The sequence below is a fragment of the Schistocerca nitens genome, chromosome 5 (assembly GCF_023898315.1).
Source record: "Schistocerca nitens isolate TAMUIC-IGC-003100 chromosome 5, iqSchNite1.1, whole genome shotgun sequence".
Taxonomy (NCBI): domain Eukaryota; kingdom Metazoa; phylum Arthropoda; class Insecta; order Orthoptera; family Acrididae; genus Schistocerca; species Schistocerca nitens.
The window spans coordinates 689,881,156-689,908,910 of NC_064618.1; the positions used below are offsets into that span (position 1 = coordinate 689,881,156).

General features: G+C 41.8%; 1 pseudogene; it reads right to left on the minus strand.

The window, feature by feature from the left end:
- Positions 1-4,024: 4,024 nt before the first annotated feature.
- On the minus strand, positions 4,025-4,142 carry LOC126261074 (5S ribosomal RNA; annotated as a pseudogene).
- Positions 4,143-27,755: the final 23,613 nt, after the last annotated feature.

Genomic DNA, 27,755 nt, shown 5'->3' on the forward strand with positions numbered 1-27,755 from the left:
ACTCATCCTCTTCTTCACTATTATCTGATTACTTGCTACTCTCATTTTCATTTGCATTCTGACATGAATCACTTCTACTGTCACTATCACTGCCCTCAAATATTTGGGTAATTACTTGTTCTCTATCCTCACTGCTCCCCCTATATCTAGACAATTAAATAGCATCGATTCACAATCAAGTTGTTGCCTTCGCGCCTGGTACCCCGATACCCTCCATGATAATATAACCTATGCGTGGCAGTTACTTTTTAGTTTACGTCTTTTAATTGCTATTTCATGTGATCTATTTTCTCCAGTCTACTATGATCAGTTAATATGGACATTTGTTGGTTCATTACCCAACATGATTTTATTTATTGCCGGCCACGGTGGTCTCGCAGTTCTAGGCGCGCAGTCCGGAACTGTGCGACACCTACGGTCGCAGGTTCGAATCCTGCCTCGGGCATGGATGTGTGTGATGTCCTTAGGTTAGTTAGGTTTCAGTAGTTCTAAGTTCTAGGGGACTGATGACCACAGCAGTTGAGTCCCATAGTGCTCAGAGCCATTTGAATTTTTGATTTTATTTATTTTTTATACTTTCCTAGCCATATTAGTTTGAATATTAGTTTTGTCTCTGTTAACTGTTGGTTCTTTCCTGTGTCTCGTCCATGTTTGAGCCACAACCATAGCAAAACTCATTTTTCCAGGTTTGTCCAGTAACTATAGTTCGTTGTGTTCCTATCTCTGGAATTTCTCCTGTCATTCCTATTCATCCTGTACTTTTTCCATTACCAATTATTCCCATGTTCATTATTAGCCCCCTTGTTATCGTTGCTACTCATCCTATTCATATGGTAATTTCCTCTAACTAGGCTCCAATCATTCAAAGCACTCCTGCCATCTTCTATGGATCTGAGTACTATGGGACTTAACGTCAGGGGTCATCAGTCCCCTAGAACTTAGAACTACTTAAACCTAACTAACCTAAGGACATTACACGCCTGCATGCCCGAGGCAGGATTCGAACCTGTGATCACAGCGGTCGGACGGTTACAGACTGAAGCGCCTAGAACCGCTCAGCTGCTCTGGCCGGCGCCATCTTCTGTGTTTGTCCTAACCTTTCCACAGTAATGTTTCCTTTCAGTTCTGGCAAAAGTGATTCTTTTATTCTTTTTGGTATTTGTTTTTCAGTTCTATAGTAGTGGATAAATGATCCATCTTTTTATCCATGTATGGAAGCTTCTTTATAGAGCATTTACAGACTTTAACAATACCTTTCCTAGGACCAGAACTTACAATCCTCGGTTGCTCCTTTTTAGACCAATATTCTTTCAAGATTTCTACATTTTTCCCACCAGTTGCATAATTCAGCAATTTCACCTGCTCAACTATATGAATCAAAAATCCTTTAACAAATGACATTTTTTCCTTCTCAGACCTAATTTCGGGTAAGCTCTCGAATTCCCTAATAAAATCATTAGGGTGAAATGCCACGTATAGTTCAAAGTTACTAAATTTCTTACAACTAACAAAGGAATGTATATTTGAGACATATTATGTTTTCCACTTTGCACTTTGGCTGTCTTCTTCTCAGTTTCCCAAATCTTAGAATCTGCATATTCTTGTACCTTTTCAGTTTCCTCTTCAATTACTGTTGTACACTTTTTTCCATTTCTGTTTGTAATTTACTCTCTAAATTAGTTTTAATGTGACAAATTTGATTTTCTAGTTATCTTTATTATCTTTACAAACTCTCTCTAAATACTTTGTTTTTCTAACAAGAACCAGTAACAGAGTCCTCTTTCTGTTTATGTAGGTCACAAACTACCCCTTTGTTATATACTTGGTCAGTATCTTCATTTAACTTTAAATCAGTTACCTGCACAGCTTTCATTATTTTTTCCTTGCAAGCAAATTCCATGTTTTCTATCTTCTTATTTACTTTCGTAATTATAATGTTAGTTATACCAATTTCTTTCTTAATGCCCTTCACCTCAGCTTTTAAACTACTTTTTTTTTAATATCACGATTGCTTGTGTGTGTGTTTTTGAATTTCAATTAACCATGTTTCAATTTAAATTATCAATGTCATTACTAGTTTGGTTCAGTTTTGAAATTTATTGTCTCATTAAGATCTATATTTTGGACTGAAAGTTTTCCCTTAACGGTACTTCCTGCTCTCTATTAGACTTTACTCATGCAATTTTTGTTTGACATTAACTTGTTTTACCAATGTAAGACCGATACCACCTTCTTCATACAACAGCAAGCAGTGAGTCAAGCCCTAGAAATTTCATATACTATTTGACTAGCCATCAGCCTTATCATTTACTTTGTCTGCTGGAAACTACTTTTGCCCTGACACAAAATCACTGTCATTCTCAGGTTCTATTTTAGTTATTACTCTAGGTGCCCGCACACCCTCTAGCTCTTCCACCCTGCCTCCCAACACTTATACTGTATTCACAAAAGCATTTTTTCACATTTTCTACCTGCTTCTCACTGTTAAACACTTTGTTGTCATCCTCCCTGCCACTCAGTCTGACAATAAAAATGGCTCTGAGCACTATGGGACTTAACGTCTCGGTCATCAGTCCCCTATAACGTAGAACTACTTAAACCTAACTAACCTAAGGACATCACACATATCCATGCCCAAGGCAGGATTCGAACCTGCGACTAGAGCAGTAGCGCGGTTCCAGACTGAAGCACCTAGAACCGCTAGGCCATACTGGCTGGCCAAAAAAGAGTTGGTACTCCTAGGGTTAACACTACCACTGTTACACCTGTGTCTGAGTCTGTTTCACCATACCAAAATAGGGAGATATCGTCACCTGGGGCACCATGTACAACATTCTACTTATGTGCAATTTTATTGTTACACTCAGTTTTGTGGACTCGAGTGTCATATCTCATTGGACTGCAATTATGGGAACTGACAACTAATGAGAGATTTGAATGATACAGACAGTACATAAAATAAGTTATGATTTCGTACAATAAAGCTTCACTTTGTTAGCGATGTTGGACAGTCACAATTCACAGTACGCATAAGTAAATCGAAGTGCTTTTTGTTCCTTGTAGTCTTAAAGGGAAGAAGAATCACCAAAATACTAAACAACATCACAGATTAGTTTCAATATCACAATTGCAGAACGAAGTATTTTGTCAGAAATATATTCAGAGTAGTGCATGTGAAATAGTTATGACAGTCACATTGTTCATAAATATTGCAATTGAAACGTTAGTACTCAGAAGTCATAAGATTACAGTTTCAGACTTAATGTTCAAGAGAAATGATATTACACAGGCCCATATTCCTTTCAAATGTACTTATTGTGCATATTATGTTTTAGTACAGAGTGTCACTTTAACTAGCACAGAAATGTCAGCATTAGGATAATAATATGCAGATCTTCACATGGTTCAACATGTTGATATTATCTAAGTAAACGCTGGTCACAGACGTTTCATTTGAATATACATATGTATGTTATTCATAGTGTTATAATAAAAAAATTTAATTACACATATATGAAAGGAAAAAATTTAAAACGATAATACAAATTGCATTTTTAGAAATGTGCTTGTACGTTTTTTTGCTTAATCAGACTTCTTGTCTTACATTTCAATTGTAGATGCAGGCAGCAGACTTTAAGGACACCAGTGCATGTCAAAAATAAGAAAATCCTCCTTACTTGGTTCCACTTCAGTTCAACAAAAAATACTTAATACTGATAGCAAAACTTTTCTTATTTTGAAACATACTTGATACAAACACTTGTAGCCCATCATATTCTGAGCCACACTTCTTAACAGAAACTTCTACATATGAGAGAAAAAGCACTCCGTCATCAGGCCACAAGTGGCCCATCGGGACCATCCGACCGCCGTGTCATCCTCAGGTGCGGATGCAGATAGAAGAGGCATGTGGTCAGCACACCGCTCTCCCGGTCACTACGATGATTTTCTTTGACCGGAGCCGCTACTATTCGGTCGAGTAGCTCCTCAGTTGACATCACGAGGCAGAATGCACCCCGAAAAATGGCAACAGCATATGGCGGCCCAGATGGTCATCCATCCAAGTGCTGGCCACGCCCAACAGCGCTTAACTTCAGTGATCTGATGGGAGCTGGTGCATCCACTGCGGCAAGGCTGTTGCCACATACGAGAGAAACAAAATCATTTTTTTCATTTGTCTCCACCTTACCGCACATTCATAATTAACGTCTTTGGCAACGCTTATGGTCGATCAGTGTTTGATTTTTACGTTTTTAATAAATTTTACGAAATCCTGGGGGTCTTTCACCATGTACCTACACATCATGTAATGGTGTAAGTCGATCCAACATAGAGATGGTAGCAGTGTATGCCGGCCGAAGTGGCCGTGCGGTTAAAGGCGCTGCAGTCTGGAACCGCGAGACCGCTACGGTCGCAGGTTCGAATCCTGCCTCGGGCATGGATGTTTGTGATGTCCTTAGGTTAGTTAGGTTTAACTAGTTCTAAGTTCTAGGGGACTAATGACCTCAGCAGTTGAGTCCCATAGTGCTCAGAGCCATTTGAACCATTAGCAGTGTATGGATAGGACATGATTCGGCACAGAGTTGTTAACTGTATGTTGGCCAACTTTGAACTTCAATATGATCTGCCAAGATGCATTGATGGTATGCTATCCAGTCGGGGACTGCCGTTTTTTGGAGGGGGACGACTATTTAAAGATAGGTGTAAGAACAATGTGAATTCAGAAATTACACAATCCTTCAAAATTTGGCTAGGTCAGAGAGCCTACTTCTGTTCTGCATGGATTCTCAGAGTACTGTTGTTTGGTTTATAAAAATGTTTCAGGTTAGTAATTCATAAGAATATGTCAAACATTGTTATTATGCAGTTTTTGGAATCCCCTATTTATGAGTATTATAGCCACATTGAAATAAATATTTTATTATTCAAAATAATGTGAAATCTTAATTGCTTGCTGAATTAATTACTGAGAAGTGTTTTTTGATTAGTAAAATTTTCAGTAACAAAAATTTATTCTCGATGTTCAGAATCAAGCGATAACTGAAGCGAAATAGAAGACTGGAATTTGGAGGGTCGAAACTTTTTGTATCAGATGTTTTGTAGGTCAATTACTTTTTGATAATTCCAAGAAAGTTCTTGAAAAGTTACTGGTGGCTACTTTTGAATGAAAGATAACAGTAATTCCTTTGCTGCTGATTACCTTACCAATTTATTCCGTTACAAGGTAATATAACTTTGAATACCTGTATCCTTTAATTATTAAAACTTTCTGAAAAACTAACTGAATTATTATACTCATAAACATAAATATAAACAACCAGGATACAATTTCACTATAGAATTTGCATAAATAGGAAGTTGTTATTTTCGTGCATTTAATATGCTATTTACTTGTACTCTGGATCATAAATTTCATGAAGATGTGGAAGAATTTCAGTTATTGTCAGAAGCAGATGACGTCAATCCCAAATTGCTATATTTCGAATCATTTTATAGGAACATGTTAACCTTGGTCATCCATAGCTTACCTTTTAGACAACTTGTTTAGCAACACACACCTTTCTACACGTATCTGTACCTAAGTCCAACGTGTTACTGACAATGAACTACAAGAAAGTGTTCTATAACACTTTATTTTAAAATATTATCCTCTAACATTTATCTTTAACCTCATATGTTCTTTCTGAAAAACTGTATTTATGTGTGTGTGTTCAAACAATCAAATATTCTAAGAATTTTTCTATCAGTACCTGTATACGTTACATAAACATGACTAGACAGTATGGTGTAAGCTGAAGATCAATAATTTCAATTACAAGAACAAAGTTCCAGTGTAATTGAGACTACCATTATAGGGTTATATTGATTCAACTGTAGCGATTTTTTAAAGGTGTAAAACTGTTTCTAGATCATTCTACAAATGATTCAATATTCAGTTACAATGCATTATTTGTTCAAAAATGTCCTAAATAAATAGAGGAAAGAAATGAGTTTAAAGTTGAAGACCACATTCTCCAACTTTTTAAAAGTCTACTACTCTGACATATTTCAGTCACACTGACTTGCACCTTGTCTCATTCACTGATAACTCAAAGAAGTACTATATTTGCCAACAGTCACAAGCAACTTTTTGAACACTTCAGTCTGGCAGCAAAGAACTATAACGAACGATAGGGGGACGTTAAGTACATTGTGCTCTTCGTGAAAATAATGACAGCATTCTATATTTCAGTTCTGTAGTCAATATAAACGCTTTCAGTGATGATTGTAAGGGATGAACAGCATATTGATGAAACGATTAGGACATGGTTTTAACAAACTGCTAAAAATTCAACCTTTATTATTAAACGTGCCTTTCTAAGGGTTTACAAGCACACAGATTTTTTTTATATTATGTTGTAAATTTGACAGAAAGTTCTTGACATTTGTGTCTGCCTCATTATGTTAACGAATAATGTTTCTGATTGATTATTTCAGAAGACAGTATTTAAATTAGAATAATGAAAGTTATTTAATTCTGTAAATGTTCCTTTAAAATTATAACAGTCTGCCTCTTCAAAAGAAACAAAATAGATATTTTTGTGTGTTCTCATTTTGCTCTTATAACTTTCAGAAAACTGTTAGTTCTCTTAATTTTTGGTGTTAAGTTCGTGCATCTTGCATTTCCGCTTACAGAAAACAGAATGTCTAATTTTAAAATTGAATTTTGTTATTTTTCGTGATGTTTTTCTACTGTCTGCTACAAAACTATGCCATCCATTTCGGCAATAACTAAATTTTTCCATGTTTTTCCAGGTTCCAATATTTGTCGGTGTTGATAGAACATTCCTTCACCGTCTTTGCATTTTAGTTTCAGAGAAGTGTTTTGTACCGGGAGCAAAAATTCTGCAAGCAAATGACATAACTTCCCATATATTTATAGTACACAGAGGTTTTGTTGATATAGTTGGAGCTGCTGAGACGAAATTATGTGCACTTGGAGCTGGAAGGTGATTACTTATAAAATATAATCAAAATTAACATATTTCATTGTACTGTCATCCAAAATATACAAATCATAAATGTTTGGACAACAGTTTGCTAAGAAGAAAATATAGGTGTAGTAATTGTGTTTAAAAAGTCATGTTTATAGGTAAAATTAATTTCATAAGCAGTGCTGTCACAACATAAATACTATAACTGTGCTTGCCACATAAGTAGGAATATAGAACCTGATGGTCCAATATTTGCTGTAAAATGAGAGAGATTTAAAAACAATGAAGCCCTATTGTTGGCCATTATTCACATCAGTTGTAATTAATCACTGTTGGCAGATATGCTGTTGACTGTCAAACAGCGACTGACTGTTGGCTCTACACTGCCACCTCATTTATTCTAGTGAGACGGGAAAAAGACAATTAACTGGGGATGTTTATCACAGTGTGAAGAGTGTGTAAGTCAGGCAAATGTTCAGTTCTATGTATATTCTGAGCTTGGAAAAACATTCATGTTAGAAGATGCTGTCACACAAATCGCTTTTCCCATGTCCACATTCTACATAACAGTTTTCAAGTAAATTTTGTAATAGATGAATTCCACATTCAGTTGCCAGTATCATTCATGTTGTTTAAAGTCTGATTAAACTGGTCGACAATAAAATAAAATCTTTTTTTATTTAGTTACAAGAACAGTACACACTGTTTCTGGATAGTAATGCACCCCTTAATCTGTATGTGTCACAGCACTCATCGAATTCATAAGCGACTATGTCCTTTTTCCGCTCTGCTGTTTGCATGAAACCTCAGAGATTGCCTCATGCAGCCATTTAGGGGATAACGAGAAGCTTCGTCTTTAAGTCAGCTACAAGTTTCTCTATAGAACTACCTGTTAATTGCTACTCCTTTACACATTTACTTGAGGTGAACTGTGTAATTTGCGACATCCTTTTCCATACAGTTTTCTGAATTTGTTTAACCAGGTGGAAAAAGTCTGTAAATCAAAAACGTTCATCTCACTAGCATATCAGAGTGCCCAGTGTCTTAGATCTACTCGGTAAGAGGGCGTTAACTTTCATGAGCAGCTCTGTATCCGTGATATCACACTTTCGAAAGTTTCATTTTGGAACATATTTCATATTTCGTGTAAATCTTTCTTCCGTTTATACAAGTGCTGTTCAGATTTCCCCTCCGTCGTTTAATTAAAAAATATATAGTCCTTCGTTTCTCACTGGAAGCTATTACTGTACATTTTTTCTGTGGTATTAGGAAATACTCTTTTTTGTAGAGAATTGAGTAAGTTACTTCCTCGAAAGTTTGCACAGTTACTAACGAAATGTCGACGTCATTCGAATGAATGTCCCAGAAATTAACTAATAAAGAAAGCATATATATATATATATATATATATATATATATATATACACAAGAAAGCATATATATATATATATATATATATATATATATATATATATATATACAAAAGTATCCGACAACCCCAAAAACATACGTTTTCAATTAGGTGCATTGTGCTGCCACCCACTGCCAGGTACTCCATATCAGAAACCTCAGTAGTCATTAGACATTGTGAGAGAGCAGAATGGGACACTCCATGGAACTCACGGACTTCGAACGTGATCACATGATTGGGTGTCACTTGTGACATACGTCTATACGCGAAATTTATACGCTCTTAAACATCCCTAGGTCAACTGTTTCCGATGTGATAGTGAAGTACAAACCTGAAGGTACACGTGCACCACAAAAGCGTACAGGCCGACTATTGTGTCCCGCCTGAGAGGCGGCGCGTGGGTAGGAACAGGAAAAAGGTAATACAAGTCGGTACTGCAAGAAAATGGTTTACTGGTGCAAAAGCAAGTTTATAAACGATTACATAACTTTGTACATAGGTGCGATGCTGAAGCGAAGTGTCCTGGCTGGCCGCACCTGATGAAAAGGTCTGAAGCAGTCGCGGAGCTCGTAGACCTCGACAGTACCGGCTAGAGGGTGCTGTCGCCGGTGTCTCTCGTAGTGCCAACCTAGCAGAGCGGACCTACGTTGTAGCATCGTAGCTATCGATACCACACCGACCTCGTCTGTTGACTGACAGAGACAGCGATAGTTTAAGAGGGTCGTAATGTGTAATAGGCAGACATCATCTATCCAGACATTCACACAGGAATTCCAAACTGCATCAGGATCCACTGCAAGTACTATGAGAGTTAGGTGGGAGGTGAGAAAACTTGGATTTCATGGTCGAGCGGCTACTCATAAGCCACACATCACGCCGGTAAAAGACAAACAACGCTTTGCTTGGTGTAATGAGCGTAAACATTGGACAACTGAACGGTGGAAAATTGTGTGGAGTGACGAATCACGGTACACACTGTGGCGATCCGATGGCAGGGTGTGGGTATGGCAGATGCCCAGTGAACGTGATCTGCCAGCGTGTGTAGTGCCAACAGTAAAATTCGGAGGCGATGGTGTTAGGGTGTGGTCGTGTTTTTCATGGAGGGGGCTTACACCCCTTGTTGTTTTGTGCGGCACTACCACAGCAAAGGCCTACATTGATGTCTTAAGCACCTTCTTGCTTCCCACTGTTGAAGAGCAATTCGGGGATGGCGACTGCATCTTTCAATACGATGAAGCACCTGTTCATAATCCACGGCCTGTAGCGGAGTGGTTACACGACAATAACATCCCAGTCATGGACTGGCATGCACCGAGTCCTGACCTGAATCCTACAGAAAATTTTTGGGATGTTTTGAAATGCTGACTTGGTGCCCAGCCTCAACCACCGACGTCGATACCTCCCCTCACTGCAGCATTCCGTGAAGAATGGGCTGCCATTCCCAAAGAAACCGTCCAGCACCTGACTGAACGTATGCCTGCGAGAGTGGAAGCTGTCATGAAGGCTAAGCTGTCATCAAGGCTAAGCATGGGCCAACACCATACTGAATTCCAGCATTACCGATGGAGGGTGCCACGAACTTGTGAGTCATTTTCAGCCAGGTGTGCGGATTCTTCTGATCACGTAGTGTAGGTGTTCAAGAGAAGTAATTAATTTCGATTGCATACCAGTTGGTGCACATTGACAGCGCAGAAAGACACGTATATAGCTTCTTTTCTGTGTTTACTTCGTAGATTCTTACTTACATTGCGTGTGAGTTTCGTATAGGAGGGGTAATTTCGAGTTTTAGTTACTGTAATCGTAAATTCAGGCAGGTTGTAGCGCAGTCGTTAGGCATTTGTTTTGTTTTGGTACGTCAGTGGCACTTGTCTGTCTAGCAGGCTCTCAGAGACCAGTGTGGCCTGAGTTCCCAGTTGGTGCACATCGACAGCGCAGAAAGATGCGTATATAGCTACTTTTCTGTGTTTACTTCGTAGACTCTTACTTACATTGCGTGTGAGTTTCGTATAGGAGGTGTAATTTCGAGTTTTAGTTACTGTTTTTGTAAATTTAGGCGGATTGTAGCGCAGTCGTTAGGCACTTGTACAGGTTAATTCATACATTCTTTGCGTGTTTCCCTTGCGTTATCTAGGCACAGACTCGTGTTTCAGTAACTGTTGTTCAACATCGATTAGAATGGACAGGCACTGTGATTGCTGTGTTCGGATAAGGGCTGAATTGGCATCCCTTCGCTCACAGCTGCAGGCGGCGCTGACTTCGGTCACGCAGCTTGAGGCTGTTGCCAATGGGCACCACTGTGGGGAGCTGGACTTGGGTATCACGGGGATGTCAACCTCGTCCCGTCTGTCCCCAGAATGGTCTGCTGCTGTGGTTGCCCCATTTGCTGCCGCAGTGGGGCTGAGCCCTCGCCTGTGGTTGATTGGGAGGTCGTTCCAAGGCATGGCAGGCAGTGAAAGGCCTTCCCTGGAGGCTGATCAGAAAGCCTCCCCGGTGTGTATTACAAACAGGTTTCAGGTACTGTCTCTGGCTGAGCCGGATGCAGCTGCCTGCCCTGTTTCAGGGGATGATTCTCAGCCTTCAAGGTCCAGGCAATCACAGAGGGTGGGCCTATTGGTAGTTGGGGGCTCCAATGTTAGGCACGTAATGGGGCCCCTTAGGGATATGGCGGCTAAGGAGGGGAAGAAATCCAGTGTGCACTCCGTGTGCATTCCGGGTGGAGTCATTCCTTATGTGGAAAGGGTCCTTCCGGATGCCATGAAGAGCACAGGGCGAGGCCAGCTGCAGGTGGTGGCACATGTTGGCACTAATGACGTGTGTCGCTTTGGATCTGAGGAAATTCTCTCTGGATTCCAACGGCTATCTGATTTGGTGAAGGCTGCCGTTCATGCTTACGAGATGAAGGCAGAGCTCACCATCTGCAGCATCGTTGACAGAACCAACTGTGGACCTTTGGTTCACAGCCGGGTGGAGGGTCTGAATCAGAGGCTCAGACGGTTTTGCGACCGTGTTGGCTGCAGATTCCTTGACTTGCGCCATAGGGTGGAGGGGTTTCGGGTTCCGCTGAATAGGTCAGGAGTTCACTACACTCAGCTGGCGGCTACACGGGTAGCGGAGGATGTGTGTCGTGGACTGGGAGGTTTTTTAGGTTAGAAGGCCTCGGGAAAGTACGGGGTGGGCAGCAATCTCAAATGGTGCAAGGCAATTACAGGACGTGCTTGGATCAAGGAACAGTCGGAATTGTAGTTGTAAATTGTTGTAGTTGTGCTGGGAAAGTCCCTGAGCTTCAAGCGCTAATAGAAAGCACAGAAGCTGAAATCGTTATAGGTACAGAGAGCTGGCTAAAGCCTGAAATAAGTTCTGCAGAAATTTTTACGAAGTCTCAGACGGTGTTCAGGAAAGATAGATTAGTCGGAATTGGTGGTGGAGTGTTTGTGTCTGTCAGTAGTGGTTTATCTTGTAGTGAAGTCGAAATAGATACTCCGTGTGAATTGGTATGGGTGGAGGTTATACTGAACAGCTGAACTAAGTTAATAATTGCCTCCTTCTACCGACCCCTAGACTCCGATGATATAGTTGCTGAACAGTTCAGAGAAAATTTGAGTCTCGTAACAAATAAATACCCAACTCATACGGTTATAGTTGGTGGGGACTTCAACCTTCCCTCGATATGTTGGCAAAAATACTTGTTCAAAACCGGTGGTAGGCAGAAAACATCTTCCGAGATTGTCCTAAATGCTTTCTCCGAGAATTATTTCGAGCCGTTAGTCCACTAACCCAAGCCAGTTGTAAATGGTAGCGAAAACACAATTGACCTCATAGCCACAAACAATCCAGAGCTAATAGAGAGCATCATGACTGATACAGGGATTAGCGATCACAAGGTCGTTGTAGCTAGGCTCAATACCGTTTCTTCCAAATCCACCTGAAACAAACGCAAAATAATTTTATTTAAAAAGGCGGATAAAGTGTCACTAGAAGCCTTCCTAAGAGACAATCTCCATTCCTTCCGAACTGACTATGCAAATGTAGACGAGATGTGGCTCAAATTCAAAGTTATAGTAGCAACAGCAATTGAGAGATTCATACCTCATAAATTGGTAAGAGATGGAACTGATCCCCCATGGTACACAAAACAGGTCCGAACGCTGTTGCAGAGGCAACGGAAAAAGCATGCGAAGTTCAGAAGAACGCGAAATCCCGAAGATTGGCTAAAATTTACAGACGCGCGAAATTTGGCACGGGCTTCAATGAGAGATGCCTTTAATAGGTTCCACAACGAAACATTGTCTCGAAATTTGGTAGAAAATCCGAAGAAATTCTGGTCGTATGTAAAGTACACAAGCGGTAAGACGCAGTCAATACCTTCGCTGCGCAGTGCCGATGGTACTGTTACCGACGACTGTGCCGCTAAAGCGGAGTTATTGAACGCAGTTTTCCGAAATTCCTTAACGAGGGAAGACGAATGGAATATTCCAGAATTCGAAACACGAACAGCTGCTAGCATGAGTTTCTTGGGAGTAGATACCTTAGGGGTTGCGAAGCAACTCAAATGGCTTGAGATGGGCAAGTCTTCAGGTCCAGATTGTATACCGATTAGGTTCCTTTCAGATTACGCTAATACAATAGCTTCCTACTTAGCAATCATATACAACCGCTCGCTCACCGATAGATTTGTACCTACAGATTGGAAAATTGCGCGGGCCGCACCAGTGTTTAAGAAGGGTAGTAGGAGTAATCCATCGAACTACAGACCTATATCATTGACGTCGGTTTGGAGTAGGGTTTTATATACTGTATTCAAACATTATGAATCACCTCGAAGGGAACGATCTATTGATACGTAATCAGCATGGTTTCAGAAACATCGTTCTTGTGCAACGCAGCTAGCTCTTTATTCGCACGAAGTAATGGCCGCTATCGACAGGGGATCTCAAGTTGATTCCGTATTTCTAGATTTCCGGAAAGCTTTTGACACCGTTCCTCACAAGCGACTTCTAATCTAGCTGCAGGCCTATGGGGTATCGTCTGTTGTGCGACTGGATTCGTGATTTCCTGTCAGGAAGGTCGCAGTTCGTAGTAATAGACTATCATCGAGTAAAACTGAAGTGATATCGGGTGTTCCCCGGGAAGTGTCCTGGGACCTCTGCTGTTCCTGATCTATATAAATGACCTGGGTGAAAATCTGGGCAGGGCAGTTCTCTTATGTTGTTCGCAGATGATGCTGTAATTTACCGTCTATTAAGGTCATCTGAAGACCAGTATCAGTTGCAGAGCGATTTAGAATAAATTGCTGTATGGTGTGGCAGGTGACAGTTGACACTAAATAACGAAAAGTGTGAGGTGATCCACATTAGTTCCAAAAGAAATTCGTTGGAATTCGATTACTCGATAAATAGTACAATTCTCAAGGCTGTCAATTCAACTAAGTACCTGGGTGTTAAAATTACTAACAACTTCAGTTCGAGTAATATTGTGGGAAAGTCGAGCCAAAGGTTGCGTTTCATTGGCAGGACACTTAGAAGATGCAACAAGTCCACTAAAGAGACAGCTTACACTATACTCGTTCGTCCTCTGTTAGAATATTACTGCGCGGTGTGGAATCCTTACCAAGTGGGATTGACGGAGGACATCGAAAGGGTGCAAAAAAGGGCAGCTCGTTTTGTGTTATCACGTAATAGGGGAGAGAGTGTGGCAGATATGATACGCGAGTTGGGATGAAAGTCATTAAAGCAAGACGTTTTTCGTCGCGGCGAGATCTATTTACGAAATTTCAGTCACCAACTTTCTCTTCCGAATGCGAAAATATTTCGTTGAGCCCAAGCTACATAGGTAGGAATGATCATCAAAATAAAATAAGAGAAATCAGAGCTCGAGCAGAAAGGTTTAGGTGTTCGTTTTTCCCGCGCGCTCTTCGGGAGTGGAATGGTAGAGAGATAGTATGATTGTGGTTCGGTGAACCCTCTACCAAGCACTTAAATGTGAATTGCAGAGTAATCATGTAGCTGTAGATACCATCTTTGCAAGCTTGAAAACATTAACTGTATTCCACATTACTGACAAACCCTCGAATCTGGTCAAAGACAGATGGTATTAGTAAGCATATATGAAGAAAACACAAAGAAAATTAATTCTGTATTATTTACATTGTTCACATTTTGCGATATTGGAAAGGCTACTGCTAATTACTTTGGATATTAATGAGTTGCAAATTGCAGAGAATAGTATCTGTGAACAATTGTGTCAGAGAACCCATCAATAGAAACTGAAACAACTTACGATCACGTCATGCCATGTTACTCGTATCTGTTTACTGAAGTGCCATCAACAAAAGGATACATCCCCACCAAGTTGAGCGTAGACTATCTGCTACATAGTACAGAGTTGTACATTTTTCCAGCCGCCTGACAAGCTACGAATTTGGCAAATTTCAATTTTTTCTAAGTACTTTCAGTGTGTCTTAGCAGCTAGAATTTTGTTTTTATGTTTCTTTCGGTGTATTCACCCCACATAAAAACTTGTCAGTATCTTATGTTGGCAATGTCGAACCGTGAAGGCATGCCACATTGATCATTAGAAATCACAGCAGTCTTAACAGTTACTGGCAGTTGCTAAGTAAAATATTTTGCAAAGTCTTATCTGCTACTTCAGCTTCAGTGCTGACGACTCATAAACGGCTCAATTCATCACGATCACTTCACTGTTCAGTGCCTGTTGGATGCATTGGTCTTGGGATTTGCCCACTCTTTGAAGTACACCCTCTTTTGAATGTTGCTATTTACACTGCCCAAGGCTGGAATGAATAATGTCTGCCCCTAAAATTAATGTCTGGATGGCGAAAGCATACACAGTAAGCATGAATTACATTTCGTTACTGTTTACGCGATAAATGGTGAATGACAGTTGCAGTATTCATAAATCCAGTTGTTGTGGGAGATATGACATTATCATCACTTTATTGCAAGACGTGGTTGAGACAACGTTTGCAGCAGACAAAGTCTTCATAACTGGATTAGAAGGTATGCAGTCTGGTAGTGTAATAAATACTTCGTCAATTGGGTCTGCTTGAATCTGGAGATCATTATTTGTAGTGTGCATATTACTGTTTTCCTGACACAGTAGAACATAGTCTGTAGTCGCCGACACTATTAATTTGCACTTACTTGTCTGCTTGGCTTTCTACTTATGCACTGTGTCGCCACTTGTGGGTAGTTTGACCGCAATATAAGATATTCATATGCTGATGCTAATGATCGAGATAGATTTAGTGAACACTGGAAAACAACACGTAAAATACAGACCGTGGATCGAAAGTCAGACAGTGGTTCATGTTTACTGAACATAAGTTACAGGTTAAAAAAATATTCAATGTCTCTGTCAGAGACCATGATTTACAATTTAAACGGTCCCACTTTCACACTGTCTCTTCCTGCCATGCCCCCCCTCCCCCCCCCCCCCCCCCCGCCTCTTCCATCACCCAGTTGGAGGGGAGCTTCAGAGATGAAGGGATGCTTATGGCGAGGTGTACTAAAATGGAAAAATGATATGGAGTGAGTGCAGTCATTGGTTTATCAATGGCTGTGATATAACAAATGGATTTATTTTTGTATTAGGCAATATGCTTTGTCATCTCGTGGAATCGGGTGTACCACCGATAGTCTGCGTCTTCCCAACACAGTATTCCGACGTCGTAACTCCGCGTCTTCATCAGGTGTTTCCTGCAACTGGTCGACAAGCTGACCGTGTCCCATACTTATGCCTGGGCTCTATCTGGTGTTCGCTACGAAGTACGCGGCCGCTACAGCCGTTTCTGGTGGTGCTATTTATATCCGGTCCGCGCCCGTTTCTGCTGTTGTCTCCGGTGGTGGCCGTGCCAGGGCGTTCCGTGCTAGGTTCGCGCCCGCCACGCGCGTTCGCAGCACTTTTGACACGCTACAGACGTTCCTTACGCTGTCGGTGACCGCTTCCGTTTCCTATTATGCCCCTGTCCTTCTTCTAGTCTTGTGAGTTCGGTACGCCCTTACAAGGTGCGCTGCCTAGCGAATCACGCTGCTGTGGGAATTGCATATTCTGTCAGTGCACGCTGCAACAATCTCTCGTGGTGGCGGTCGCCGTCTGGAGTTCTGTACTGTGTCTGTTACTAGGATGTAAGGAGCCTGCTGTTTCGGATGGTTGATGTTGTACCCTCTCTTGTCCGTGAGCATTACAGTTGTATCCTGAGAAGGTAGTTGCCACCTGATGCTCCATAAGAGATTCGATCCCGTTAATTACGCTCCTTGTTGTCTGAAGTTTATTACCAGCGAAGGAAACTTTTTTCCGTTGTCTCTTTAGTAATTCTAAAGTCGGATTCCACTTCATACTGGTCTGGTATACTGCTTCTCGGCTGACCAGGTTCTCTGTCATTTTGATTTCGATAGATTCAGTAATCACACTATCCCACAATCTGGCGTCTGATCTAGGATCCTGGTTTTATCAAATTCATGGCGTTTTCAAGTACCAGGCAATGTTCTGATACTGCTGATTTAGTGGCCCGTTGTAGCCTGGTCTGTCTTTGGTGCTCTTTACATCTTATTTCAACTGTCCTGGGAGTTTTACCGCTGTGAGACGTACCACATTCACGTGGTATACGGTATATACCAGGTTTTCTTAACCCCAGATAATCTTTGACCTTGTTAGGCGGGCAGCGCACACATCTGGTTTTGTGTTTTTTTTTTTCAGTATCCTGCTAATCTTTGCAGATGCAGGCCCTTCGTAAGGTAGAAAGGCTACTCTTCTGGTCTCTTCCTCTTGTTCTCCTCCCCGTATATCAGGTTGTCTGTTGGGATGTAGCGCTTTACGGATGTCCCTGCTTGAGTACCTGTTGTCTGTAAACACTTGCTGTAGATGTTCTAACCCTGCTGCCAAGCTGTTAGAATCGGACATCGTCTTCGCTCAGTGTTCAAGTTTTCTCACGAGGGAACCTCCCCATCGCACCCCCCTCAGATTTAGTTATAAGTTGGCACAGTGGATAGGCTTTGAAAAACTGAACATAGATCAACCGAGAAAACAGGAAGAAGTTGTATGGAACTATGTATGGAACTATGAAAAAAATAAGCAAAATATACAAAGTGAGTAGTCCATGAGAAGATAGGCAACATTAGGGCAACTTGAGCTCAGGAGCGCCGTGGTCCCGTGGTTAGCGTGAGCAGCTGCTGAACGAGAGGTCCTTGGTTCAAGTCTTCCATCGAGTGAATAGTTTTAATTTTTTATTTTCAGACAATTATTATCTGTCTGTGTGTCCGTCCGATGCAATCACTTTTTTGGGAGTGATTATCACATCGACAACAAAACCTAAATCTGGCAAGGTAGAAGAATCTTTTTACCCATTCGCCAAGTGTTCAAGTTAGGTGGGTCGACAACATATTCCTGTCACGTGACGCACATGCCGTCACCAGTGTCGTATAGAATATATCAGACGTGTTTTCCGGTGGAGGAATCGGTTGACCTATGACGTTGCGATCAAATGTTTTCGGTTCCCATTGGACAGGCACGTCATTTCGTCCACTAATCGCACGGTTTTGCGGTGCGGTCGCAAAACACAGAAACTAAACTTATTACAGTGAACAGAGACGTCAATGAACGAACGGACAGATCATAACTTTGCGAAAATAAACAAAGTAAAATTTTCACTCGAGGGAAGACTTGAACCAAGGACATATCGTTCCGCAGCTGTTCGCGCTAACCACGCGACCACGGCACTCCTGATTTAATATTGTCCTCGTATTGCTTATGTTGCACATGGACTACTCAGTTAGTATATTTTGCTTTTTTTTTCATACTTCTACACTACTTCTTCCTGTTTTTTCGATTGATCTGTGTTCAGTTTTTCAAGGCCTATCCACTGTGCCAACTTATAACTAAATCTGAGGGGGGTGCGATGGGGAGGTTCCCTTGTCAGTAACGCGTTCTTCTGTGCCAGATGATAGCAGCTGTCAACTTGGAAATATAATCGGTGTACGTTGTGTTCTTATACACACTATGGCCTAATGAGCCATCTGTCTAGCTTTTCTCCAGGACTTACAGGAATGGAAGTTGAACATCGTTCTCTAGTTCCATTGTGAACGTAATGTTAGGTTGTCTTTAATGCAACTGGTGAAGAAAATAATCCAGTCTTTTCTAACCATGCGGCCAAATGACCAATGTGTCATCAACCTACCTAAGAAACAGGTCGGCTAGTAGGCAGCAGTCGTGAGTGCCTCATTCTTGAAACTCCCCATAAACAGATTTGCTCCTGCTGGAGATAAGGAGCTACCCATCGCCACTCCTTCAGTCTCTTCTTGAATTGGCATCCACCTAGGAAGTAAGTCGATGTTAAAATATGCTTCAAAAGATCCATAAGGGCCCTATCACATCTGTCAGTGATTGTATTCAGTGTGTCCTGAAGTTGTATCCTCGGGAACAGACACTCAGCATCAAAGCTGAACTTGATGTCTGTGTTCAAGATACGTAGGTTTTCGAGATGTTCGACAAAGTCCGAGGAGTTGCGGATGTGGTGGACGCGCTTTATCACGTATGGTGCTAACATATTCTTAATGTGAGTGGCTGTAGGGTAGGTGGCTGGATCATATGCGACCTAAACTGGATTTCACCTCCACGGAGCTAATATTCTTGCATCTGGACTTGGAAAACAACCTACTGCCCTAGTTGTGCATATTACATCTACATCTACATCTATACTCCGCGAGCCACCTTACGGTGTGTGGCGGAGGGTACTTATTGTACCACTATCTGATCCCCCCTTCCCTGTTCCATTCACGAATTGTGCGTGGGAAGAACGACTGCTTGTAAGTCTCCGTATTTGCTCTAATTTCTCGGATCTTTTCGTTGTGATCATTACGCGAGATATATGTGGGCGGTAGTAATATGTTGCCCATCTCTTCCCGGAATGTACTCTCTCGTAATTTCGATAATAAACCTCTCCGTATTGCGTAACGCCTTTCTTGAAGTGTCCGCCATTGGAGCTTGTTCAGCATCTCCGTAACGCTCTCGCGCTGACTAAATGTCCCCATGACGAATCGCGCTGCTTTTCGCTGGATCATGTCTATCTCTTCTATTAATCCAACCTGGTAAGGGTCCCATACTGATGAGCAATACTCAAGAATCGGACGAACAAGCGTTTTGTAAGCTACTTCTTTCGTCGATGAGTCACATTTTCTTAGAATTCTTCCTATGAATCTCAACCTGGCGCCTGCTTTTCCCACTATTTGTTTTATGTGATCATTCCACTTCAGATCGCTCCGGATAGTAACTCCTAAGTATTTTACGGTCGTTACCGCTTCCAATGATTTACCACCTATGGCATAATCGTACTGGAATGGATTTCTGCCCCTATGTATGCGCATTATATTACATTTATCTACGTTTAGGGAAAGCTGCCAGCTGTCGCACCATGCATTAATCCTCTGCAGGTCCTCCTGGAGTACGTACGAGTCTTCTGATGTTGCTACTTTCTTGTAGACAACCGTGTCATCTGCAAATAGCCTCACGGAGCTACCGATGTTGTCAACTAAGTCATTTATGTAAATTGTAAACAATAAAGGTCCTATCACGCTTCCCTGCGGTACTCCCGAAATTACCTCTACATCTGCAGATTTTGAACCGTTAAGAATGACATGTTGTGTTCTTTCTTCTAGGAAATCCTGAATCCAATCACAAACCTGGTCCGATATTCCGTAAGCTCGTATTTTTTTCACTAAACGTAAGTGCGGAACCGTATCAAATGCCTTCCTGAAGTCCAGGAATACGGCATCAATCTGCTCGCCAGTGTCTACGGCACTGTGAATTTCTTGGGCAAATAGGGCGAGCTGAGTTTCACATGATCTCTGTTTGCGGAATCCATGTTGGTTATGATGAAGGAGATTTGTATTATCTAAGAACGTCATAATACGAGAACACAAAACATGTTCCATTATTCTACAACAGATTGACGTAAGCGAAATAGGCCTATAATTATTCGCATCTGATTTATGACCCCTCTTGAAAATGGGAACGACCTGCGCTTTCTTCCAGTCGCTAGGTACTTTACGTTCTTCCAGCGATCTACGATAAATTGCTGATAGAAAGGGGGCAAGTTCTTTAGCATAATCACTGTAGAATCTTAAGGGTATCTCGTCTGGTCCGGATGCTTTTCCGCTACTAAGTGATAGCAGTTGTTTTTCAATTCCGATATCGTTTATTTCAATATTTTCCATTTTGGCGTCCGTGCGACGGCTGAAGTCAGGGACCGTGTTACGATTTTCCGCAGTGAAACAGTTTCGGAACACTGAATTCAGTATTTCTGCCTTTCTTTGGTCGTCCTCTGTTTCGGTGCCATCGTGGTCAACGAGTGACTGAATAGGGGATTTAGATCCGCTTACCGATTTTACATATGACCAAAACTTTTTAGGGTTCTTGTTTAGATTGTTTGCCAATGTTTTATGTTCGAATTCGTTGAATGCTTCTCTCATTGCTCTCTTTACGCTCTTTTTCGCTTCGTTCAGCTTTTCCTTATCAGCTATGATTCGACTACTCTTAAACCTATGATGAAGCTTTCTTTGTTTCCGTAGTACCTTTCGTACATGATTGTTATACCACGGTGGATCTTTCCCCTCGCTTTGGACCTTAGTCGGTACGAACTTATCTAAGGCGTACTGGACGATGTTTCTGAATTTTTTCCATTTTTGTTCCACATCCTCTTCCTCAGAAATGAACGTCTGATGGTGGTCACTCAGATATTCTGCGATTTGTGCCCTATCACTCTTGTTAAGCAAATATATTTTCCTTCCTTTCTTGGCATTTCTTATTACACTTGTAGTCATTGATGCAACCACTGACTTATGATCACTGATACCCTCTTCTACATTCACGGAGTCGAAAAGTTCCGGTCTATTTGTTGCTATGAGGTCTAAAACGTTAGCTTCACGAGTTGGTTCTCTAACTATCTGCTCGAAGTAATTCTCGGACAAGGCAGTCAGGATAATGTCACAAGAGTCTCTGTCCCTGGCTCCAGTTCTGATTGTGTGACTATCCCATTCTATACCCGGTAGATTGAAGTCTCCCCCTATTACAATAGTATGATCACGAAACTTCTTCACGACGTTCTGCAGGTTCTCTCTGAGGCGCTCAACTACTACGGTTGCTGATGCAGGTGGTCTATAGAAGCATCCGACTATCATATCTGACCCACCTTTGATACTTAACTTAACCCAGATTATTTCACATTCGCATTCGCTAATAACTTCACTGGATATTATTGAATTCTTTACTGCTATAAATACTCCTCCACCATTGGCGTTTATCCTATCCTTGCGGTATATATTCCATTCTGTGTCTAGGATTTCGTTACTGTTCACTTCCGGTTTTAACCAACTTTCCGTTCCTAATACTATATGCGCACTATTTCCTTCAATAAGAGATACTAATTCAGGAACCTTGCCCTGGATACTCCTGCAGTTTACCAATATTACGTTGACTTTTCCTGTTTTTGGTCTCTGAGGACGGACGTTCTTTATCAACGATGATAATGTCCTCTCTGGTAAGCCGTCAGGTATTTTATCGTTTCGCCCAAGGGGGGGTCCCTCTAACCTAAAAAACCCCCGTGTGCACGCCACACGTACTCTGCTACCCTAGTAGCTGCTTCCGGTGTGTAGTGCACGCCTGACCTGTCTAGGGGGGCCCTACAGTTCTCCACCCAATAACGGAGGTCGATGAATTTGCAACCATTATAGTCGCAGAGTCGTCTGAGCCTCTGGTTTAGACCCTCCACACGGCTCCAAACCAGAGGACCGCGATCGACTCTGGGCACTATGCTGCAGATATTAAGCTCAGCTTGCACTCCGCGTGCGATGCTGGTTGTCTTCACCAAATCAGCCAGTCGCCGGAAGGAACCAAGGATGGCCTCAGAACCCAAGCGGCAGGCGTCATTCGTTCCGACATGTGCTACTATCTGCAGCCGGTCACACCCAGTGCGTTCAATAGCTGCCGGAAGGGCCTCCTCCACATTACGGACGAGACCCCCCGGCAAGCACACCGAGTGCACACTGGCATTCTTCCCCGACCTACCCGCTATTTTCCTAAGGGGCTCCATAACCCGCCTAACGTTGGAGCTCCCTATAACTAATAGGCCCGCCCTCTGTGACTGTCGGGACCTTGCCGGAGAATCGGCCACTGGCCCAACAGGCGAGGCATCCTGTGGTGGCTCGGAAACGATGTCATCACCACTAGGAAGTACCCCGTACCTGTTGGAAAGGGGTAAGGCAGCTGCCACGCGGCCAGATCCCACCTTCGCCTTTCGGCCAGGCACGCGCGAGCCCACCACTGTCCGCCATTCACCCTGGAGTGATGGCTGACCGGTAAGAAGATGCAGAGTTCCCCTAAAGTGGTGATCCCATACTGAAGTATTCAGAACTCTTTCTTCCACCGGGCGTGCTACGCAGTGGATCCCAAAACAATGGTTATGAAGACAGACTGCCATGACCCACCATCTGGCAGCAACAATATGCCACAGACGTCTGCTCTGAGTATCGGCACAGGCTCAAGCAATGGTAACAAGCATTACAACATAAAAATTCTGCCTTTCTGGTATACTAGGGCGCAACTTTCGTTAACACATATGGAGACCATTTTCACTTAAGTGGCATTCTATGTGATATGGGACAGTTTACAATGATTATATCGCAGTTGGAGTTAAATGTGATAGAACTTTTGAAGATGTTTGACATCGACTTTCTTATGCTGTGTTTAAGGAAGAAGTACTTCAGCTTTTGTGCTACCACCGTAATTAAGGTTAGAAGAAATTATTGAGAGGTAAGTCTTTGCCTGTGATTTCCCATCCCAAGTGCTTCACTCGTTATGTGCAACGGTGGGTAAGGAAATGCTTAGCAGAACGGCATTTAAAATTTTTTTGGCTTTGAAAACTGCCACAAAACGTTAGGGACGTTCTTTGTGCTTTTATGGATCTCTCCCTCGACGAATTGCCACACAAAGTAGATGCAGTTGTGATGGCATGCATGGATAGTACAACCCGTGTTTTTGTGAACACAGTTATGGCAGGAGACCCGGACCATGTTTTGTGACCACGGCTACAACAGGGATCCCTGATGAGCATATTGCGGCAGCACATACCCAAGGCCCACAGGCAGTGCCATCTATGAGGCAGTTTATGAACTAACTAGCCAGACTAAAGGGGCATGTCGGCAACGACAGGGTTCAAAGCTAGAACAACCAGCTACGTGGAAAGCGGTGTTGGCGTTGGTACCACAGTTATTTTGCAGACGCAGTGAGACAGTGCACACGCCACTGCACATACCCAAATGGGAACGACAGGTGCCAGTAGATGCGGTCACCCATCAGGAATTTTCACAGTGCCAAAAAGGCAGGCAGAATGCGACATTTTCAGCTATTACAGGCTCTATTCGATTACTTAGCAAAGAGAGAAAGTATGGTAGACTTTTCCTAGTAGACACTGGTTCAGAAATCAGCCTTCCAAAATGTCAAATGATTATGGAAAAAGTGAAGATTTTTTTTTCTCGCAGCTGCCAATAATTCTGCAGTCACAACATACACTCGCAGGAAGAAAACAAACTCTAGAACTACATGACTATCATATATGGAATATCTGTGATTGCTTAAGTTACTTGGACAATTTTAGGAGCTAGTTCTCTGACACTTACCAGTTGTGCCAGATTTAGTGCATCAATACTTAGTGTAAATACCAGTACCAAGACAAAACCTGTGCTGGGCGATTTTGTTTGTGCAGGTTGCAAAGATTAAAGGGGAAGCTTATATTAGGTGCCAAATCTGTTGTGATGTTCATTAACTTATGATCCCTGCAAGTTGATTCATGACCCCTTTGGCATAGTCCATCCTTCTGAGGAACCTCCCAGTCCTCCTCTGCATCCTCCTACCCCACCACTCTAGGGAAACACCAACCCCTACCATCCTCACCAATACATGCACACTTTTGATATCAAATTAATTGACCTCATCAATTACTGAACCGCCTCCCCATCTGAGAAACACCACAGCCATCCCCTAACAAAACCCACCCCCTCCTTATCAGGAAATTCGTGGGAAAAAGACTCAATCTGTGCTGAGCTACTGGAGAGGCAGGACATGGGATAATTCACTTTCTTTATTTCCAGTGCTACTCTGCTGGAAATTGGAAAAAAAATGTTCAGCCCTTCTCCTCCTCTCACCCCCCCCCCCCCCACTTGGCAAAATGGCATGAAATACTCAATCTGTTCTGAGCTATGGGACTGGAAGTTCCAAGAATTACCTTGTCCAGCAACATGTCCTAACTACACGGGTAGCAGGGGCTGTGGGGCTTGGACTGGGTGGTTTTTTTAGGTTAGAGGGTCTCGGGAAAACACAAGAAGGGCTTCAGTCACAAAGGGTGCAGGCCAAATATAGGAAGGAACCATTGGTATAACAGGTGTAAATTGTCGTAGCTATGTTGGAAAAGTACCAGAGCTCCAAGCGCTAATAGAAAGCACTGATACGCAAATCGTTATAGGCACTGAAAGCTGGCTAAAGCCAGATATAAGCTCAGACGAAATTTGTGCGAAGAACCTAACGGTGTTCCGAAAGGATAGGCTAAACACTGTTGGCGGTGGCGTGTTTGTTGCTGTTAGAAGTAGTTAACTTGTCACTAAATTGAAGTAGATACTTCCTGTGAGTTGTATGGGCAGAGGTCGTTGTTGACAACCGGAATAAAATAATAATTGGATCCTTTTACCGACCCTCCAATTCAGATGATACAGTTGCTGAAAGGTTCAAAGAAGACTTGAGTTTCATTTCAAACACGTACACGACTCATACGATTATAGTTGGTGGTGACTTTAATTTACCCTCGATATGTTGGCAAAAATACATGTTTAATTCCGGAGGTAAGCATAAAATATCATCCGAAATTATGCTAAACGCATTCTCTGAAAATTATTTCGAGCAGTTAGTTCATGAGCCCACGCGAATTCTAAACGGTTGTGAAAACACACTTGACCTCTTAGCGGCAAATAAACCTGACATCAATGCAATACACCGCGCGACTGCTACGGTCGCAGGTTCGAATCCTGCCTCGTGCATGGATGTGTGTGAGGTCCTTAGGTTAGTTAGGTTTAAGTAGTTCTAAGTTCTAGGGGACTGATGACATCAGATGTTAAGTCCCATAGTGCTCAGAGCCATTCGAACCAACCAAAACCGATACAGGGATTAGTGAACACAGGGTTGTCGTAGCGAGAGTGAATATTGTAACCCCGAAATCCTCCAAAAATAAACGAAAAATCTAAAAATTCCTGTACCTAGCATTATTTGACAGAGAAGAAGTCAAGAGGGTTCCAGCAGCTGGCTATTCAGTAAAGAAGAGTGGCTGCAAATTCCAAGGTCACCTCGTAAAGAAGTGGAAAGTGGTTTGTAGGAATAAGCCGATATAACCCAGATCCACACTCACACTTTAAGTCGCCAGAACGTTAGAAAGTGGCGACCTGTGTTAAAGGACCGAGAAAACAGGAGTTTTAATTTAAAAACGAGAGAAGAAGCTGTTATGTGTTGCCATTGCAACCAAACATGATAGGACAAGGGAATTACTCCGAGACATCGGAATATGTTCAAGTATACAATGGAGCGAAATTTAAATGGAAAAACATTGAAGAAGTGAAAAATTCACAACGATAAAAATAGTAAAGAAGATTTCGACGTATTTGTCTAAGAAGAAATACACATCGAATGCTTCAGCTGAGAGATCTAGTGCGGGGAGTGTACAGTTCTCACACACATCACGGGGACGCAGACGAGGAAAGCAACATACAACCGACAACGCCGGCACCACCTGCTGTTTACTGGTGCAGACCTGCCTCCACATCCACTCACCTACGCAACGACAATTCTACGCCGGGTGAGCGTGTAACAAAACTTGATTACTTTAGTACGAAGTGGTACAAGATACAGTTGAGTGAACTGTCAGTGCGTAATTATCATATTTAAAGTTAGTTTTAAATGCTTACAAGAGCGAAGGCATACAAAAGTATGGAAAATATACAACAGGTTGGAGAAACTCAAGACACAGCTACGGCCATATAGATTAGTAAAGAAGTAGCTGACTGTGCTGAGTTGATAAATTTAATCAAAGCTCAGAGTTTTAAGTTAAACTCATTAGATTCTCAATTAAATGCTCAGAGTGCAATTCTAAGTAAAGAACTAGACTTGGTAAATTCTCAATTAAATACTCAAACGACAAATTTAGGTTTGTTAAACACCAAAGTCGACTCTCAAAGCAAGGAATTTAGTAATCTAAGCGAAGGCATGGGTGCTTTGAAGATTGAATTCGACGCCATAAGTAAGAAAGTAGAGAATTTGAAAGTAGGTTTAAGGAACGAGTTGACAAATTCTTTGACCACTCATATAAATCATACGTTTACTGACCTTAGTCAGAAACAGAATGACACTTTTCAAGATTTATAGAAAGGATTAGAACTTGACATTCAGAGCAAATGTAATAATGTAGAATCAGAACTTATTGAAAAGCTAGGATCTTTTGAAAACGTATGCATAATGAAATAACGCCAATCATTCAATCGCAAATTACAGGTGTCAATACACGGGTATATAATGTAGAAAGGAATTTCAAAGAGAAAATAGCTAACTCCGATATAAAAATGCAATTAGTTTGGAGGAACAATTTGGTGAATTATAGATCGAAAGATTACCGAGAGAATAACATCCGGGAACGTATCGCCTATTCCTTCCTCCGAACTTAATGATACCAGGAAGGGGGAATGGACGACCTGCGGAGAGAAATTAAGCTTATCCAAGACAAAGTAGAAAAAAGGGTAACTTCACCTAACGATGTGTTAACTAGTGAAGCGGTGACTGATTTGCAATGGAAAGCTAATTCAGGATTGTCTAGAAAATTCCCTAAATTTAAGACGGACCGAGATGTACATCCGACCCATTTCATAAAAACATTTCACAAAGCTTTGCCAAAACATTGGGAAGATTCCAAGAAGATCGAATTTGCTGTGGGGTACCTTCCAGGGGAAGCCCCAGAATGGGGAATAGTAAATATTTAGAATTTTTCCTCTTGGTAAGACTTAAAAAGAAATTTAAAGACATGTACTGGTCTGCCAGAGCTCAAGAAAAGTTAATATCAGATCTATGGGACCCAAAATATTATAATAATAGTTGGGGTGCTATGAGCAAATATTTCGATTAACATTTAACACCAGCAAAGTATTGAGATAAGCCAATGGAAGAAGAAGAGTTAGAACGTATTTTAATTAGACGGTCGCCAATCTATGCGAAAAGAAAGGAATGTCCGCACCCCAGAAATGTAAGACAATTAAGAGGTTTTATAGGTATGG